At 41.7% G+C, this 20,035-nt stretch overlaps 2 long non-coding RNA genes across 26 annotated transcripts; one reads left to right on the top strand and one right to left on the bottom strand.

Moving 5' to 3' along the window:
- Positions 1-2,546: 2,546 nt before the first annotated feature.
- Positions 2,547-18,159, top strand: LOC149129106 (uncharacterized). Of its 25 annotated transcripts, none has more exons than XR_016240451.1 (5): positions 2,547-2,653; positions 7,427-7,441; positions 10,775-12,513; positions 14,017-14,186; positions 14,865-18,159. It is a non-coding gene; the product is annotated as an uncharacterized LOC149129106 (long non-coding RNA). The 25 variants fall into 25 exon arrangements; XR_016240460.1 differs by lacking the exons at positions 2,547-2,653; positions 7,427-7,441 and having other exon boundaries at positions 10,413-12,513; positions 14,865-15,291; positions 15,750-15,843; positions 17,814-18,159; XR_016240463.1 differs by lacking the exons at positions 2,547-2,653; positions 7,427-7,441 and having other exon boundaries at positions 10,413-12,513; positions 14,865-14,920; positions 15,750-15,843; positions 17,814-18,159.
- Positions 10,073-13,525, bottom strand: LOC149129107 (uncharacterized). Its single transcript, XR_016240470.1, has 2 exons — positions 13,026-13,525; positions 10,073-10,415 (listed from the first exon to the last, which is right to left on the bottom strand). It is a non-coding gene; the product is annotated as an uncharacterized LOC149129107 (long non-coding RNA).
- Positions 18,160-20,035: the final 1,876 nt, after the last annotated feature.

The following is a 20,035-nucleotide window of genomic DNA, read 5'->3' on the forward strand; positions in this document are numbered from 1 at the left end:
CTTTCCCCTACGGTGAAGCACTTCCCCCTACGGTGAAGCACTTCGCCCTACGGTGAAGCACTTCGCCCTACGGTGAAGCACTTCGCCCTACGGTGAAGCACTTCGCCCTACGGTGAAGCACTTTCCCCTACGGTGAAGCACTTTCCCATACGGTGAAGCACTTTCCCATACGGTGAAGCACTTTCCCATACGGTGAAGCACTTCGCCCATACGGTGAAGCACTTCGCCCTACGGTGAAGCATTTTCCCCTACGATGAAGCACTTCCCCCTACGGTGAAGCACTTCGCCCTACGGTGAAGCACTTCGCCCTACGGTGAAGCACTTCGCCCTACGGTGAAGCACTTCGCCCTACGGTGAAGCACTTCGCCCTACGGTGAAGCACTTCGCCCTACGGTGAAGCACTTCGCCCTACGGTGAAGCACTTCGCCCTACGGTGAAGCACTTCGCCCTACGGTGAAGCACTTCGCCCTAGGGTGAAGCACTTCGCCCTACGGTGAAGCACTTCGCCCTAGGGTGAAGCACTTCGCCCTACGGTGAAGCACTTCGCCCTACGGTGAAGCACTTCGCCCTACGGTGAAGCACTTCGCCCTACGGTGAAGCACTTCGCCCTACGGTGAAGCACTTCGCCCTACGGTGAAGCACTTCGCCCTACGGTGAAGCACTTCGCCCTACGGTGAAGCACTTCGCCCGACGGTGAGGCACTTCGCCCGACGGTGAGGCACTTCGCCCGACGGTGAGGCACTTCGCCCGACGGTGAGGCACTTCGCCCGACGGTGAGGCACTTCGCCCGACGGTGAGGCACTTCGCCCTACGGTGAGGCACTTCGCCCTACGGTGAGGCACTTCCCCACACGGTGAGGCACTTCCCCACACGGTGAGGCACTTCCCCACACGGTGAGGCACTTCCCCACACGGTGAGGCACTTTCCCACACGGTGCGCTTTCCCACACCGTAAAGTGCTTTCCCACACCGTAAAGTGCTTTCCCACACAGTAAAGTGCTTTCCCAATTTAAAACGAAAAAAGCAAATAAAACGAAGAATCGTTTGTTTATGTAGTCGGCACTTAATGTATATCTGCTGAATGGATGTCAGTGATTGGCTGAAATTATCGAAATAAGACAATTTTTTACATGAAATAAATTCGAATACAAAAATATTTTTCTGTTCTACAACATAAAATAGATAAGTATACGAAGTTTGAAAGTCTTTCGGTACCAAAAACACTACGTAAAACATTAATGAAAAATGTGGCCCCCGTTTTAAAAAAGATCCTATATATATATATATATATATATATATATATATATATATATATATATATATATATATATATATATATACAATGATAATAATAAAGTGACAACAAAAGAATGAAACCTCAATATTAGGTAAATATAGCATTATTTATATATGTATATAGATAGGACAATCAGTAAGTTGTCATAATAGTGTTTGGAGTGTGGATATGTGTATACATATGAGTACGTACATGCACATATATGTTTGTGTGTGTATGCCCATATACATGTTTGTGTGAGTGTGTATGTATGTAGACATTATGAACACAGGAGGTGTTTCTTTCTTTTTTTTATAAATCTCCTTTTACAAAACCACTACATTATAGGGATGTCAAAAAACCGACACCGGCCCCTAAGTGATGGCCTTGAAAAATTCTGTTTTAGTCGAATGAATCGAATCCAGCACTTATTTTGGTCTGCTTTGCTGAACTGCTAGGTTATAGGAGCATAAACACCAACACCAGTTATCAAGCAGTGATGGGAGACAGACACACAGACATGAGGAGACACACACACATATATATTCGATGGGCTTCTTTCAGTTTCCATCCACCAAAACCACTCACAAGGCTTTGGTCGGCTTGAGACTATAGCAGAAGACACTTGCTCAAGGTGGCACGCAGTGAGACTGAACCCAGAACCATGTGGTTCGGAAGCAAGCCTCTTACTACACATAATATATGACAAAGATGGTGGGATAGGCTGGAAGTATAAGGTAAGTGATGACGTATGAACGGTCAAGGGGCCTTGCAAGTAAGACAGACATGTGAGCAGAAGGACAACTAGTGCGTATGACTTTTGCTTTCGGGCTTTCGCTTGGGACAGACATGGTGACCCCGCAAGAGTTCAGGGAAATTGGCGTTAGGTTCTGGCCAGAGGTTAGGTCGGTGTATCCTAAGTGGACAGTATAAATGTTGCGAGAGGACCCATGTGACAGATGAACCAAGCTTTTTAGCCCATTTCACACACCTGCTTATACCCACTGATCCACTGACTTGTACGAGTTAAGGCAGCTGGTGTATATATATATATATACAAACATATATGCTGTGTGTAGCATCGTGTGAAAGAGGGAGGCTAGTATATATTATATAAAAAAAACTTTAAGGCGCTGCTCCAGCATGGGTGCAGTCTAATGAATGAAACAAGTAAAGGAAAGAAAGGAACATGAGAAAAAAAACCCCATACATTTCGTACGTATACCTGCGGCTAAAGACACGCAGCTAGCTTTACTGATTGAATGTGACAAGGGACGGATTGATGTCTAGCAAGATATATTTAAACGAAGTCTATGAAAAGCATTCGACAATCCAGAATCGACCCACCCTCTCTGATCGAAGTAACCAAGTCTCGAAGGTAAATTCTTCCATTTATTGTGAGATGATGGGGGGTGGATTGGTTCGCAAAAGTTTTGCTTCGTCTCGACGTTTCCATGGAACCTTTGATTTCTTTGTAGGATGCCAAGAAGATTCCGTCCAGATTCTCTGTTGTCGGCTGAATTCCTGATTGTTGTTTCTAAGTTATTTGGGGATGTAAGGTCGGTGGAGTTGCCTCCCCTTGTCCGTCTCTGGTTTGTGTTCGATAAGCTTGGGTTCATTTCTGTGTATGTTTTTGCTTTATCTTCCTTCAGCAAGGGCTTATCCGATGCCTTTTCTACGATGAACTGTGTTTCGTAGTTAATAAACAAATTGCTTTGTCTTTGCCAGCCTTGTAGCGAGTTTGTTTCTTCAGCTTCACAAGTTGTTTGCCACAGTTTAAAGACACTTTCCAAGCGTTGACCATCTCAATGTTTCTTTAATTCGTTGTAGATTTCCTCATCTATGTTCTTCAATTTTTCTTCATTGCTCAGCGCTCTAAGCTTAAGCAGTTCTATTTCTGTCTTCATGTTTTCCAAGTGTTAGTTTCTCCCATAATTGTCTTTGTTGGTCCTGTTCGTTTGGAATACGTTTAATTTGGAGTTTATGAGGCAGAATTTAACCAGTGTTCATAAATTTCTGCCTTGTGCTTGTTTTTCATGATGTTCCAGAAAGTAACCTTTCTGGCTTTAAGTTTTTCATTCTATATGTGTATAATGCGGTTTTTAATTGATAGTGGAGGGGGATGGGCTTCTATCTTGTGTATCATCTTTAGGTGGATTTTCATTTAAGCAATTATTATGTGGTAAAGAATGAAGAGTGGTGCATAATTTGGACAAATGTTGATTGAGCTGTTGCAGGGATTGTTCTTTCTCTTCTTTTCCTCTTGTGTGGAGCGAGTGAGTTCATCAGTGTTGCTAATCAAAAGTCTCAAATTCGTGTTCATCTCTCTCAGTTCCTTAAGAGTCTCTTCGTCTCAAGAAGATTAAGTTTGTCCAAAGACACCTGGAAAAGGTTTAGTTTTTGAAAGCATTATATTTCGGTTGCCTACTTCCATGAGAGTTACCTTGTCTGTTGGAATACATTTTTAGATTACTGGCATGTACAATACATGCTCACACATGTATGTATGTATGTATATATATATATATATATATATATATATATATATATATATATATCATCATCATCATCATCATCATCGTTTAACGTCTGCTTTCCATGCTAGCATGGGTTGGACGATTTGACTGAGGACTGGTGAAACCGGATGGCAACACCAGGCTCCAGCCTGATTTGGCAGAGTTTCTACAGCTGGATGCCCTTCCTAACGCCAACCACTCAGAGAGTGTAGTGGGTGCTTTTACGTGTCACCCGCACGAAAACGGCCACGCTCGAAATGGTGTCTTTTATGTGCCACCCGCACAAGCCAGTCCAGGGGCACTGGCAACGATCTCGCTCGAAAATCCTACAGGAGCCAGTCAGGCGGTACTGGCAACGGCCACGCTCAAAATGGTGCATCTCATGTGCCACCCGCACAAGAACCAGTCCAGGGGCACTGGCAACGATCTTACTTGGCTTGCCGGGTCTTCTCACGCACAGCACATTTCCAAAGGTCTCGGTCCGTAGTCATCGCCTCGGTGAGGCCCAATGTACGAAGGTCTTGCCTCACCACCTCAACCCAGGTCTTCCTGGGCCTACCTCTTCCACGGGTTCCCTCAACTGTTAGGGTGTGGCACTTTTTCACGCAGCTATCCTCCTCCATTCTCACCACATGTCCATACCAGCGCAATCGTCTCTCTTGCACGCCACAACTGATGCTTCCAATGTTCAGCTTTTCTCTCAAGATACTTACACTCTGACGGGTATTCACATTGACATTACACATCCAACGGAGCATACTGGCTTCATTCCTTGCGAGCTTACGTATGTCCTCAGCAGTTACAGCCCATGTTTCACTGCCATGTAGCATGGTTGTTCGTACGCATGCGTCATACAGTCTGCCTTTTACTCTGAGTGAGAGTCCCTTTGTCGCCAGCAGGGGTAAGAGCTCTCTAAACTTTGCCCAGGCTATTCTTATTCTAGTAGCTACACTTTCAGCGCACCCACCCCCACTACTAACTTGGTCGCCCAGATAGCGGAAGCTATCGACTACCTCTAGTTTTTCACCCTGGAATGAGATAGAAGTTGTTTCCTGTTTGTTTGCAGTCTTTATTGCACCTGAACATCTGCCACAAACAAAAACTAACTTGCTAGTTAACCTGCCTTTGATGTTGCTGCACCTCTTATGTGTCCATAGCTTGCACCGGGTACATCTTATAGAGTTACTACCTACTCCTTTTCTACATACTGAGCAGGGCCATCTACCTGAAGGGGTTTGTGTTTTATCTACCTTCCTACTTATTAGGCCCTTCAATTCTAGACCTTGCTTCCACACCTGAAACTTCTCCTCTAGTTCTGATAGTGACTCCGCAATTAGGGCAAGGTCATCAGCATAGAGGAGCTCCCAGGGGCAACCTGTCTTGAACTCCTCTGTGATTGCCTGGAGGACTATGGTAAATAATAGGGGGCTGAGGACGGAACCTTGGTGGACCCCTACCTCTACCCGGAATTCATTGCTGTACTCATTTCCAACCCTCACCTTACTGGCAGCATCTCTGTACATGGCTCGCACAGCTCTCACTAACCATTCTTCTATCCCAAGTTTCCTCATTGACCACCAGATAAGGGATCGGGGGACCCTGTCAAAGGCTTTCTCCATGTCAACGAAAGCCAGGTACAGAGGTTTATCCTTAGCTAGGTATTTCTCCTGCAACTGTCTCACTAGAAATAAGGCATCAGTAGTGCTTTTACCTGGCACGAACCCAAACTGCATCTCATTTAATTGATTCGCTCCCTAATTAGTTGGGCTATGACCCTCTCTGTAACTTTCATAACCTGATCTAACAGCTTGATGCCTCTGTAATTATTTGTTTCTAAAGCGTCCCCTTTACCTTTGTAGCAGTTGACTATGATGCTGCTACACCAGTCATTGGGTATGACTCCTTCGTGTATCACCTGGTTCGTAATACGGGTGACTAGGCTATAGCCAACACTGCCAGATATTTTGAGCATCTCTGCAGTGATTCCTGATGGGCCGGGGGCTTTCCCGGTCTTCATACTCTTAATTGCTTTATCTACCCTGGTACTATCAACTCAGATAGCTGGTCCCTCTATTGGGTCGACATACGGCAGGCTCTCTTTCTCCCATTCATTCTCTTTATTAAGCAATCTATCGTAGTGGCATCTCCAGACCTCTTTCTTTGCAGCCTCATTTAGTGCAAGCGTACCATCATCCATGCGAACACATTTCTCTCCTACAACATCACTATTCTCTCTCCTACACTGTCTTGCAACACGAAATACCTCGAGTCTTTGGTCCTCACGGCGCAGAACATTGGCAAATCTTTCCTTATCTGCTTCCCCTCTGGCTAAATAAACCTGTCGCCTAGCCTCCCTTCTGGCACATTGGTACAATTCCCTGCTACCACCGTTCTTCCAGTCCTTCCAAGCATGTTTCTTTTGTCTAATAGCCCTGTCTACCTCCTTGTTCCACCACCACGTTACTCTGGGTTGGGAGGGGACCTTACACCACCCACAAATCTGGTCGGTGGCTTTCAACAGGTTGTCCCGCAGAAATCTCCAATTGTCTTCCACGTTGTATGATGCTTTTTAGCCCATTTCACACACCTGCTGTAAAGCGGTTGGCATTTGGAAGGGCATCCAGCTGTAGAAACCTTGCCAAATCAATTTGAGCGTGGTGCAGCCTCTTAGCTTGCCAGTCCTCAGTCAAACCGTCCATGGGAAGCAGAATTAAATGATGATGCTTTATTCACAATTTTATAAACTTCTCTCTCACGCTTCCCCTCTTTTTCTCTCTTGTTCTTCACTTTTCCCTTCAACCAATCACATGAAGAAGGCATTACAGTCAGACGAAATAACTAAGGAATAAGACTGAGTTAAAAAGAATTCCACGTTTCACTCGCAGCCTCCCCGACTTCAGCCAATCACATGACAGCCTCACGAATGGGCTGAGTAACGGAGGAAGAAGCAGAATTATTATAAGATTGAATTTTCGTTACCAACCCGGCTGAAACTGGCTCTGGCTCCAACTACAAATGTTGTGTTGTTTTTAGAAGTTCTCAATTAAAATCTCCCACCATACCTTAGTCACGTTCTGTTCCTAAAACTGGCTGAATGATAACTGAGTTATTCAACACAGAGCATCTCGAAATAAATGCACCACTGGGAATGATGTATATTGGCTAATACTGGGTTGGGTACACAAGAAAGTTTTAATATAGAGTTGCACATATTAGTGGATGATCAGTTTGTAATTCTGGATCATTTCCTTGTATCCAGAATAATGTGGCTCCTGGCCTTGCCCGGTTCCATGGTGGTAATGTAAAAAGCATCCTGAACACTATTTATTTATTTACTTATATATTTATTCATTTATTTATTTATGTATTTATTAATTTATATATATATATTTTTTATTTATCTATATTTTTATTTATTTATTTATTTATATATATATATATATATTTATTTATATGGTGTGGCTCCTGGCCTTGCCCAGTTGCTCCCAAGATGTCCAGCCGATGCCAGCAGACAAAATGGATGGTAAATGAGGATAGAATTTATCTATTTTGTATTGTTATTTTGTCTTTTTCGGGATTTGTGGTTTTATTGTCTAATCTTTTTTTCTTTTTTTTTTTTTTCTTTGTCTTTGCAGCTTTTCCACATAGATGTTGGTATCATCATCATCATCATCATCATCGTTTAACGTCCGCTTTCCATGCTAGCATGGGTTGGACGATTTGACTGAGGACTGGTGAAACCGGATGGCAACACCAGGCTCCAGTCTGATTTGGCAGAGTTTCTACAGCTGGATGCCCTTCCTAACGCCAACCACTCAGAGAGTGTAGTGGGTGCTTTTACGTGTCACCCGCACGAAAACGGCCACGCTCGAAATGGTGTCTTTTATGTGCCACCCGCACAAGCCAGTCCAGGGGCACTGGCAACGATCTCGCTCGAAAATCCTACAGGAGCCAGTCAGGCGGTACTGGCAACGGCCACGCTCAAAATGGTGCATCTCATGTGCCACCCGCACAAGAACCAGTCCAGGGGCACTGGCAACGATCTTACTTGGCTTGCCGGGTCTTCTCACGCACAGCCCATTTCCAAAGGTCTCGGTCCGTAGTCATCGCCTCGGTGAGGCCCAATGTACGAAGGTCTTGCCTCACCACCTCAGCCCAGGTCTTCCTGGGCCTACCTCTTCCACGGGTTCCCTCAACTGTTAGGGTGTGGCACTTTTTCACGCAGCTATCCTCCTCCATTCTCACCACATGTCCATACCAGCGCAATCGTCTCTCTTGCACGCCACAACTGATGCTTCTAATGTTCAGCTTTTCTCTCAAGATACTTACACTCTGACGGGTATTCACATTGACATTACACATCCAACGGAGCATACTGGCTTCATTCCTTGCGAGCTTACGTATGTCCTCAGCAGTTACAGCCCATGTTTCACTGCCATGTAGCATGGTTGTTCGTACGCATGCGTCATACAGTCTGCCTTTTACTCTGAGTGAGAGTCCCTTTGTCGCCAGCAGGGGTAAGAGCTCTCTAAACTTTGCCCAGGCTATTCTTATTCTAGCAGCTACACTTTCAGCGCACCCACCCCCACTACTAACTTGGTCGCCCAGATAGCGGAAGCTATCGACTACCTCTAGTTTTTCACCCTGGAATGAGATAGAAGTTGTTTCCTGTTTGTTTGCAGTCTTTATTGCACCTGAACATCTGCCACAAACAAAAACTAACTTGCTAGTTAACCTGCCTTTGATGTTGCTGCACCTCTTATGTGTCCATAGCTTGCACCGGGTACATCTTATAGAGTTACTACCTACTCCTTTTCTACATACTGAGCAGGGCCATCTACCTGAAGGGGTTTGTGTTTTATCTACCTTCCTACTTATTAGGATTTTGGTTTTAGCTAGGTTGACTCTAAGGCCCTTCAATTCTAGACCTTGCTTCCACACCTGAAACTTCTCCTCTAGTTCTGATAGTGACTCCGCAATTAGGGCAAGGTCATCAGCATAGAGGAGCTCCCAGGGGCAACCTGTCTTGAACTCCTCTGTGATTGCCTGGAGGACTATGGTAAATAATAGGGGGCTGAGGACGGAACCTTGGTGGACCCCTACCTCTACCCGGAATTCATTGCTGTACTCATTTCCAACCCTCACCTTACTGGCCGCCTCTCTGTACATGGCTCGCACAGCTCTCACTAGCCATTCTTCTATCCCAAGTTTCCTCATTGACCACCAGATAAGGGATCGGGGGACCCTGTCAAAGGCTTTCTCCATGTCAACGAAAGCCAGGTACAGAGGTTTATCCTTGGCTAGGTATTTCTCTTGCAACTGTCTCACTAGAAATAAGGCATCAGTAGTGCTTTTACCTGGCACGAACCCAAACTGCATCTCATCTAAATTGATTCGCTCCCTAATTAGTTGGGCTATGACCCTCTCTGTAACTTTCATAACCTGATCTAACAGCTTGATGCCTCTGTAATTATTTGTATCTAAAGCGTCCCCTTTACCTTTGTAGCAGTTGACTATGATGCTGCTACACCAGTCATTGGGTATGACTCCTTCGTGTATCACCTGGTTCGTAATACGGGTGACTAGGCTATAGCCAACACTGCCAGATATTTTGAGCATCTCTGCAGTGATTCCTGATGGGCCGGGGGGGGGGGGGGGGTATACATTACATAAATGTGTATGTGCGTGTGTGTGTACAACATGTCCATATACGCATGCATATATACACAGACTGAGAGAAGAAGAAGAGGAGAAGGGGAGTTAGCTGCCTGCTTATATTTGTACTGATGATGTTATTGAAATTACAATAATTATTATTCTTATTAATCTCCCTTCCAACATTCTTGCCTCCTGTTTTCATTTCTTCCTTATTCCTCCTCTTCCTCCCCATCATACCACAACCTCTGACCCCTTGCTGCTTCTCCTTAACCATTTATAGACACGCTCGTGCACATAGACGTCATCTGCCAAATTTCTTTTCTGCTGTGGTGGCGGCAGTGCTGGTGTTGTCCTTTTCTCTCACTATCAGCTTAGTGTAATAATATTTTTCCTTCATAAATGGTAGCTGACCGCACCATACAGTAAGGTTTTAGCAAAGTTGTATTGGAATAATGGGGCTGGGGAGCGGGACATCTTTAAAAATGTGTGTGTGCATGCGTCTTTCTGTAAAAATATATACAAGTTGGGGGGGCCAAAGGTCATGTGCCAAGATTAAGACTCTAATATCTCTATTGCACATTTCAAAAACAACCCATTTATATTTAATTAGAAAGCAAAACAAATTAGCAAATGTCTGTAGCTTTTATTCTTCGTTGCATGAGGAATATCAACTCCCTGTGACAATGTGTGCACAAATTTCTTTGGACTTTTTTTCTTTTTAAAGCCTCTTTCTGACAGAGACATCTCGGTGGTGAGGGGTCCACTTTGCTATGTGTTGGGCACACCGTATTGCATGAACTTCTCGAACAAATTGACCGGTCGTTGTATGCGATGTTGCTTTTTCTCACGATGCTTTTGGTTGGAGATGTCCACAACTGTTCTGTTCTGTTTTGTTGCACCATCGCAACCAGACTGAAAAACAAGTCCAATGTGCTCCGGAATTGTCAAAGACGTGTTTCAGTTTTTCTAAAATGGAGTGAAATAAAATAATAATAATAATGATTTCTTGTTACTCTTATCAAACTCATTGGGCCCCAGGTTAAGCTAAACTCTCCTTATTCTCCCCACCAAAGTGAGGGAGTTTGTGTGTGCTCAATGTTTTCCCATTAGATAGTCTGGTAGGTCTGTTGTCCCTTCATTTAGTTCCTTAGCCATCATAACTGCCCCCGTTTCTCTCTCTCTCTCTCTGCCTCTTCAGTATGTATGTGTTGGGGGAGTCTGTAATGTCGTCATGGTTACTGTTTTTTTTTTTCGTTTGTTTTTTCACCACCACAGCTTTACTATTAACAATATTTCAGTCGCATTTTTAAATCTGATAATTTCAGGGCAGGAAACTCATGATTGTCACCTCATCCCTCCCTCCCTATTTCTAATATCTTTCTAAATTCTGTTGCTACAACTACTTTGACGACCACCACCACCACCCACAAGTACTGCTACTACTACTACTACTACTGTCATGTCTCTGAATCGGCAGAGCGTCAGACAAAAGGTGCTTTATGGGTAGGTAAGTCTGTTTCCCTTGCTAGCTTTGAATCTGTCAAAATACAGGATGGGCCCAAAGTCACACACTGAGACCCCCCTCTCCCCCATATTTCAAAAACAGCACTTTATGGTTAATTACAACACAAAACTAATTAGGAAATGTCAACATCCTGATTACAAGGGTTCGAAACATTCACCATTTGCAGATTTTTTTATTGTTTGTTGTACAAGGAACAGAATTTCCTGCAGAGATCTTTGCACAGGTAGGGGAGGGGGCAACCATTGGTATTTGTCCTGCACACTGCATGTTGCATGGACTCTTTGCACTAATCAGGCACAGGCTGTGTGGTAAAGAAGCTTGCTTTCCAACCACATGGTTCCTGGTTCAGTCCCACTGTGTGGCACTTTAAATAAGTGTCCACTAAGCCTCGGGCCAACCAAAGCCTTGCGAGTGGATTTGGTTGACAGAAACTGAAAGAAGCCCGTCGTGTGTATATATATATATATATATGTGTGTATGTACATGTGAGTGTATCTGTCTGTCCCTGCCACCATTGTTTGATAGCCGATGGTGTGTTTACGTCCCCCGTAACTTAGCAGTTTGGCAAAAGAGATAGAATAAGTACTAGGCTTAGAAAAAATAATTCCTAGAGTCAATTTGTTCGACTGAGAGGCAGTGCTCCAGCATGGCTGCAGTCATGTGACTGAAACAAATAAAACAATAATCGACCAACAGTGTTTCAATGTTACACAAAATAATAATGATGATTAATAGTAGTATAAGATGTTATATTTTCGTGTGTGACTTTTGGCCCACCCTGTACCCAGAAATATGACCACCACCACAAAAAATAATATTTTTTTTTGCTATTGAAGTATCGAACGGGGTAGACAACTCTAGATATGTTTTGCTCTTATTTGACCTCCGTGAATTACAGCTTGTTTTTGCCAGATGGTAAGATGCATCTGTATACACACACATATACATACATGCTGCTGCATGCAGATAGAGAGATTTGTAAGCCTAATACTTATTCTCTTTTGCCGAAACCACTAAGTTACGGGGACGTAAACACACCAGCATCGATTGTCAAGCGATGGTGGGGGGACAAACACAGACACACAAACACACCTACATATTTTGAGGGAGGGGACTAGTCGATTATGTTGACCCCCTAGCGTTTTAATTACCCTAACCCTTATAGGTTGAAAGGAACAGTCGACATCGGCGGAATTTGAACTCAGAACGTAAAGACGGACTGAACACCGTTAAGCACTTTCTCCGGCGTGCTAACGATTCTGCCTTTAAAAATAATAATAATGTTCGTAATCCTTTCAATTATACGCATGGGCGGGGGTAGTTAATTACATTGACCCCTCAATGTTCGTCTTTTAATTAATAATCGGTCCCAGAAGGATCTTAGAAGCTAAAACACATTCGTCCAGCGAAATAAAGATTCTGATCGCAGAGAAACAAAGGGAAGTAACTCGGAGAAGCCAGAGTAAAATAGAGACGTTACAGATAGATGGCGCTGGTGTTTGTTGTTGGTTTGTCATAGCAATGGCGGTGAAGATGGCGGTAGGAACTCGTTAAAATTACTCTTTTCCTTGTTTCAGTCCTTTTGACTGCGTCCAAGCTGGAGCACCGCCTTTATAGTCGGTCAAATCGACCGCAGGACTTACTCTTTGTAAGCCTGGTACTTATTCTATCGGTCTCTTTTGCCGAAACCGCTAATTTACGTTGACGTAAACACACCAGCATCGGTTGTCAAGCGATGTTGGGAGGTGGGGACAAACAGACACACAAACATATACACACACATACATATATACAACGGGCTTCTTTCAGTTTCCGCCTACCAAATCCACTCCTTACGGTCTTTATTTCTTTCTCTGTCTTATTTCTGTGACCGGTTTCAGTCAGTATTTGTATCCGCCATCACTTGTTTACAACCCCAGGACCAGACATTTTATTTTCTTTTCGATAATTTATTAAGTTTGATTCGTTCGACGAAAACCGTTCACAGGGAACACGTCTGTGGAATGCACAGCCACTTAAACATTAATTTCACCGTGCCCCAGTCCACTTACCTGGCAAAAATCACTTACACCTGTAATTCAAAGGGACCGGCCTTGTCACATTGTATTTCTTTGTAAATTACGTGAAGAAGACGTGTCTGCGGAGTACTGAGCCACTTGCATGCTAATTTTCTGTTGATTGAATTGTAATCGATATGTCACTTTCGCTTCATACTGTTTTATTGACCTTGAAAAATAAAGCTGACAAATATATACACATACATTACTAGATTCATAATATATACACACAAGCACATACATTACTCGATTCATAATATATACACATACATACATTACTCCATTCATAATACACATACACCTTACTAGATTCATAATATACATACACTACTAGATTCATAATATATACACACACACTCTCACTACTAGATTTATAATATATACACACAAGCATATACATTACTCGATTCATAATATTTACACACACACACACACACATTACTAGATTCATAATATATACACACAAGCACATACATTACTCGATTCATAATATATACACACACACACATTACTTGATTCATAATATATACACACACATTATTCGATTCATAATATATACACATACATTACTCGATTCATAATATATACACACAAGCACATACATTACTAGATTCATAATATATACATACATAACTCGATTCATAATATATGCACACACGTTACTCGATTCATAATATGTACACACACCTTACTAGATTCATAATATATACACATACATTCATAACATATACACACACATTACTCGATTCATAATATATACACACACATTACTCGATTCATAATATATACACACACATTACTACATTCATAATATATACACATACATACATTACTCGATTCATAATATATACACACACATAGATCACTAGGTTCATAATATACACACATACATTACTCGATTCATAATATATACACATACATTACTCGATTCATAATATATACACAGACATTGTAGACACTAAATTATCATACTTAAATGTTGTAGAAACTTGAAAAATAAAGCTGACAAAGCCAGGATTCGAAATCACAACGTAGATATAGTTTTATTTTATTTATCTCTTGACCACCAAACAGAATGGAACATGCAGAGAGTTACCTCCCTTGAAACCAACGCGACAAGATCCAATTGTTCCCTAAGCGAAGCATTTCCAAAATGTAATATTTATTTAATTATCGTAATTAAAAATATTATTTAATTACCTGGAAATAATAATAAAAAATGTGTAAAAATGTGTAGGAAACCCGGTGTCTTTCCGATAACCAGAAAATCGAAAAATACGGGAGGAGTATGTTTAAAAAACAAAAAAAACGACGCCATTATAAGGCCCCCCCCCCTTTAAAAATTTTTCCGGGTTTTGACACTTTAGCGACATCACGAAAATTTTCTGGAGAAAATCTGGGGAATCGATGTCGCTAAAGTGTCAAAACTTAGAAAATTTTGACACTTTAGCGACATCGATTCCCCAGATTTTCTCCAGAAAATTTTCGAGATTTGATGTCGCTAAAGTGTCAAAACCCTGAAAAATTTTTAAAGGGGGGGGGCCTTATAATGGCGTCGTTTTTTTTGTTTTTAGCTACTCCTCACCTATTGGTTATACTATAAACATTATCGATTTGACATTATTACCTTCCGCGCGTCCCACGATGGGATTTTCTGGATTAAGACGTGTTTTCTTCTTCCTGTTGCAGTCGATTCTTCTTCTTTGCATAATTTTTGTGGTTTTTATTTTATTTATTCAACAAAAAACATCTTTAATTGATTTTTTTTATTCGAGAAAAACATATTTTCGATGATAAAAAAGACTATGTAGACATTCTTTTATTTGTTTTCAGTCAATTGACTGCAGCCATACTCAGTCAAACCAATTCGACCCCAGGACATACACTTTGTAAGTCTAGTACCGTCTCTTTTTGCTAAACATACCAACATTGGTTGCCAAGCGATGGTGGAGAGACAAACATACACATAGATACGACAGGCTTCCTCCAGGCCTTAATTCGCCTGAGGCTATAAGTAGAAGACACTTTCCCATCGCTTGACAACCAATGTTGGTGTGTTTACGTCCCCCATAACTTAGCAGTTTAACAAGAGACCAATAGAATAATAAGTACTAGGCTTCAGAAGTCCCAGGGTTGATTTGCTCCAACATGGCCACAGTCAAAATAATTCACTACAGCTAGAATCCTTTTGTCCAAAGACGAAAGGGATCAGGACCACACAGCAGGTGGACCCACCAGTCAAATAAAAAAGACAAACACTGTAAGTGGGAGGGTCAATACTTTTTTTTTTTTTTCCTCTCAAAATAGAGTTGAAATTGAAATGATGAAGGTAGAAGGAAGAGGTATGTATACATGATAGAAGGGGGGAGTGATTGGCATGGAGTGGATGGGAGGAAGAAGAAAAAGGACCCTTGACCACTAGTTGCTTCTGCTGTCACCTTCCATCAACCACTTACTAAGGTGCACTTAGACATCCACTAACCCAAACTGCTGTTACTACGATCCAAGTTGTTAATGGTTACAACAGCTTCTGCTGTGCTTCACACTACAACTACTAACCTCTCCCTCGCTAGATATAGTGACCAATCAACCCTTCCGTTCTAATTGCTTTGAATAAAGAAACAATACATTAAAATGCTAGATATTCCCCTCTAAGACGAGATGGCCATGGTTGGAACACTGCCCCAGAGTTAAAACTACCACTGACTTTTATTACAGAGAAACAAGAGATTTCAATTAAAAGTTACATCCATAACGAGAAAAGAAGTAATTAAGTATGAAGGTTCATTTGAAGAGAACGAACCCAACAAAGGTAAATTAAATGAGAAAAAAGGTTTAGAAATTAAAATAAATTGCAATAGTGGGGGGACAACCTTGGATAGGTTTCAGTGTTATTGACCTCCTCAAGCAACCAGACAATAACTAAGATCACACAAGATTTATATATATACACACAAAACGGGGTCTCTTCCTGCCAAGGGTTCCAGATGAGACTACTTCACGGCAGGTGAGAGCAGCAGTGATCAGACTCTCTCATTGACCAAATGCCACCTATCAGAGGAGGTTCCAAATAATAGTGTAGCACAGGCAACGGTGGTGCCCCAGCATGACCACAGCTTTAAATATGTTTAAAGACTAGAGATATACATGTGCAATGAAGTATGTGTGCACAGAATTTATATATCTCGCACCATGCACACACAATGTAATTCCGTGTGCACTCAAATCTCTCTGTCTGTATGCAGCAGCATGTATGTACATGTGTGTGTGTGTATACAGATGCATCTTACCATCTGGCAAAAACAAGCTGTAATTCACGGAGGTCAAATAAGAGCAAAACATATCTAGAGTTGTCTACCCCATTCGATACTTCAATAGCAAAAAAAAATATTATTTTTTGTGGTGGTGGTCATATTTCTGGGTACAGGGTGGGCCAAAAGTCACACACGAAAATATAACATCTTATACTACTATTAATCATCATTATTATTTTGTGTAACATTGAAACACTGTTGGTCGATTATTGTTTTATTTGTTTCAGTCACATGACTGCAGCCATGCTGGAGCACTGCCTCTCAGTCGAACAAATTGACTCTAGGAATTATTTTTTCTAAGCCTAGTACTTATTCTATCTCTTTTGCCAAACTGCTAAGTTACGGGGGACGTAAACACACCATCGGCTATCAAACAATGGTGGCAGGGACAGACAGATACACTCACATGTACATACACACATATATATATATATATATATATATATACACACGACGGGCTTCTTTCAGTTTCTGTCAACCAAATCCACTCGCAAGGCTTTGGTTGGCCCAAGGCTTAGTGGACACTTATTTAAAGTGCCACACAGTGGGACTGAACCAGGAACCATGTGGTTGGAAAGCAAGCTTCTTTACCACACAGCCTGTGCCTGATTAGTGCAAAGAGTCCATGCAACATGCAGTGTGCAGGACAAATACCAATGGTTGCCCCCTCCCCTACCTGTGCAAAGATCTCTGCAGGAAATTCTGTTCCTTGTACAACAAACAATAAAAAAATCTGCAAATGGTGAATGTTTCGAACCCTTGTAATCAGGATGTTGACATTTCCTAATTAGTTTTGTGTTGTAATTAACCATAAAGTGCTGTTTTTGAAATATGGGGGAGAGGGGGGTCTCAATGTGTGACTTTGGGCCCATCCTGTATTTTGACAGATTCAAAGCTAGCAAGGGAAACAGACTTACCTACCCATAAAGCACCTTTTGTCTCACGCTCTGCCGATTCAGAGACATGACAGTAGTAGTAGTAGTAGCAGTACTTGTGGGTGGTGGTCGTCGTCGTCAAAGTAGTTGTAGCAACAGAATTTAGAAAGATATTAGAAATAAGGAGGGAGGGAGGGATGAGGTGACAATCATGAGTTTCCTGCCCTGAAATTATCAGATTTAAAAATGCGACTGAAATATTGTTAATAGTAAAGCTGTGGTGGTGAAAAAACAAACGAAAAAAAAAAAACAGTAACCATGACGACATTACAGACTCCCCCAACACATACATACTGAAGAGGCAGAGAGAGAGAGAGAGAGAGAGAGAAACGGGGGCAGTTATGATGGCTAAGGAACTAAATGAAGGGACAACAGACCTACCAGACTATCTAATGGGAAAACATTGAGCACACACAAACTCCCTCACTTTGGTGGGGAGAATAAGGAGAGTTTAGCTTAACCTGGGGCCCAATGAGTTTGATAAGAGTAACAAGAAATCATTATTATTATTATTTTATTTCACTCCATTTTAGAAAAACTGAAACACGTCTTTGACAATTCCGGAGCACATTGGACTTGTTTTTCAGTCTGGTTGCGATGGTGCAACAAAACAGAACAGAACAGTTGTGGACATCTCCAACCAAAAGCATCGTGAGAAAAAGCAACATCACATACAACGGCCGGTCAATTTGTTCGAGAAGTTCATGCAATACGGTGTGCCCAACACATAGCAAAGTGGACCCCTCACCACCGAGATGTCTCTGTCAGAAAGAGGCTTTAAAAAGAAAAAAAGTCCAAAGAAATTCGTGCACACATTGTCACAGGGAGTTGATATTCCTCACACAACAATGCAACGAAGAATAAAAGCTACAGACATTTGCTAATTTGTTTTGCTTTCTAATTAAATATAAATGGGTTGTTTTTGAAATGTGCAATAGAGATATTAGAGTCTTAATCTTGGCACATGACCTTTGGCCCCCCCCCTCAACTTGTATATATTTTTACAGAAAGACGCATGCACACACACATTTTTAAAGATGTCCTGCTCCCCAGCCCCATTATTCCAATACAACTTTGCTAAAACCTTACTGTATGGTGCGGTCAGCTACCATTTATGAAGGAAAAATATTATTACACCAAGCTGATAGTGAGAGAAAAGGACAACACCAGCACTGCCGCCACCACAGCAGAAAAGAAATTTGGCAGATGACGTCTATGTGCACGAGCGTGTCTATAAATGGTTAAGGAGAAGCAGCAAGGGGTCAGAGGTTGTGGTATGATGGGGAGGAAGAGGAGGAATAAGGAAGAAATGAAAACAGGAGGCAAGAATGTTGGAAGGGAGATTAATAAGAATAATAATTATTGTAATTTCAATAACATCATCAATACAAATATAAGCAGGCAGCTAACTCCCTTTCTCCTCTTCTTCTTCTCTCAGTCTGTGTATATATGCATGCGTATATGGACATGTTGTACACACACACGCACATACACATTTATGTAATGTATAATGTTATATATACCAACATCTATGTGGAAAAGCTGCAAAGACAAAGAAAAAAAAAAAAAAAAGAAAAAAAGATTAGACAATAAAACCACAAATCCCGAAAAAGACAAAATAACAATACAAAATAGATAAATTCTATCCTCATTTACCATCCATTTTGTCTGCTGGCATCGGCTGGACATCTTGGGAGCAACTGGGCAAGGCCAGGAGCCACACCATATAAATAAATATATATATATATATATATATATATATATATATATATATATATATATATAAATAAATAAATAAAAAATATATATATATAAATTAATAAATACATAAATAAATAAATGAATAAATATATAAGTAAATAAATAAATAGTGTTCAGGATGCTTTTTACATTACCACCATGGAACCGGGCAAGGCCAGGAGCCACATTATTCTGGATACAAGGAAATGATCCAGAATTACAAACTGATCATCCACTAATATGTGCAACTCTATATTAAAACTTTCTTGTGTACCCAACCCAGTATTAGCCAATATACATCATTCCCAGTGGTGCATTTATTTCGAGATGCTCTGTGTTGAATAACTCAGTTATCATTCAGCCAGTTTTAGGAACAGAACGTGACTAAGGTATGGTGGAAGATTTTAATTGAGAACTTCTAAAAACAACACAACATTTGTAGTTGGAGCCAGAGCCAGTTTCAGCCGGGTTGGTAACGAAAATTCAATCTTATAATAATTCTGCTTCTTCCTCCGTTACTCAGCCCATTCGTGAGGCTGTCATGTGATTGGCTGAAGTCAGGGAGGCTGCGAGTGAAACGTGGAATTCTTTTTAACTCAGTCTTATTCCTTAGTTATTTCGTCTGACTGTAATGCCTTCTTCATGTGATTGGTTGAAGGGAAAAGTGAAGAACAAGAGAGAAAAAGAGGGGAAGCGTGAGAGAGAAGTCTATAAAATTGTGAATAAAGCATCATCATTTAATTCTGCTTCCCATGGACGGTTTGACTGAGGACTGGCAAGCTAAGAGGCTGCACCATGCTCAAATTGATTTGGCAAGGTTTCTACAGCTGGATGCCTTTCCAAATGCCAACCGCTTTACAGCAGGTGTGTGAAATGGGCTAAAAAGCTTGGTTCATCTGTCACATGGGTCCTCTCGCAACATTTATACTGTCCACTTAGGATACACCGACCTAACCTCTGGCCAGAACCTAACGCCAATTTCCCTGAACTCTTGCGGGGTCACCATGTCTGTCCC

The sequence above is a fragment of the Octopus bimaculoides genome, unplaced genomic scaffold, assembly GCF_046866305.1.
Source record: "Octopus bimaculoides isolate indiv1 unplaced genomic scaffold, ASM4686630v1 contig154, whole genome shotgun sequence".
NCBI classification, from domain to species: domain Eukaryota; kingdom Metazoa; phylum Mollusca; class Cephalopoda; order Octopoda; family Octopodidae; genus Octopus; species Octopus bimaculoides.